Source organism: Salvelinus sp. IW2-2015, linkage group LG3, assembly GCF_002910315.2.
Source record: "Salvelinus sp. IW2-2015 linkage group LG3, ASM291031v2, whole genome shotgun sequence".
NCBI classification, from domain to species: domain Eukaryota; kingdom Metazoa; phylum Chordata; class Actinopteri; order Salmoniformes; family Salmonidae; genus Salvelinus; species Salvelinus sp. IW2-2015.
Window position 1 is genome coordinate 7721487 of NC_036840.1, and position 1176 is coordinate 7722662.

The following is a 1176-nucleotide window of genomic DNA, read 5'->3' on the forward strand; positions in this document are numbered from 1 at the left end:
TAGCGACATGACACAGTGCAGACAGAGGGCGACCATGACCACTCCCAGCAGCAGGGCGGCGACGTTGCGCGTGTCCCACAGTGACTCCACCAGGGGTATACTGCCCACCTGCCAGTCATAACACAGCACCGCGGGAGACAGCAGCAGCCAGGCGTTGAACGCCAACAGGTAGCAGTAGGTCAGGAACCTAGAGGGAGAAGACAAGACAAGAGGAAAGAACAGAGACAAATAGAAAGAGAGAGAGGGGTCAAATGTTAACTATTGGTCACATTCTTACATTACATGTACAGGAAGTTGAATCGCACTGTATTCAACCACACTCTATGTTGTTTACTGCAAACAGCCATGAAAGAACATCCTGTTCTGTTGGTCATCATGTCCTCCGTGAGTTTAGATATGGGGCTGTGTCCCAAATGGAACCCTATTCCTTCTGGTGCACTACTGTTGATCAGAGCTCTATGGGCCCTGGTCAAAAAGTAGTGCACTACAAAGGCCATATGGTACCATTTGGGACGCAGAGGTCCAAGCGGCTGTGCTATTGATTCTGTCGCACTGGGGGAGCTACCTGAGACCATTACATGGCCACGGACAGAAAGAGAGAAAAAAAAGAGGTCTGCTTGACTGAGCAGGAGACAGAGGAGAGAGGGAGAGGGGAGATGGGAGGAGTGGGGGAGGAGGGGAAAGTGAAAGGACTGGTAGCTGAGAGAGGAGAATGAGTAATGAAAGAAAACAGAGAGAGGGGAGCGGGAAGCGATAGAGAACACACACACACACACACACAGACACACACACTGTTAAATCACTAAATGATTCTCCATTACAGTCAATGGCTGCCCCTTATCATTTAGAACAGATAAGCTGGCTCCTCTATAGAAATGGAAAGGTTTCAGCTCCAGTCTGAGTGGGTGGCCGTTTCTCTACTGAAGGACTAACTGGAACAACAAACACAGAGCTGTAAGGAACGGTTCTGTGTGATCTGCTCTGCAGCTGAAGCTATGACTGGAGATGTGTTAGTGAGTTCGGTATTTGGGATGGTGAACTGTGAGACAAAACTTTTAAAATGAACATGTGGCTTGAAGTGAAATGAAACTTTGATTAGACAAGACTGCAAACGGGAAAAGGCATATTTGTGTGCTTCAGTGCACTGAAGAAAATGAATCCTAATGAAACACACAC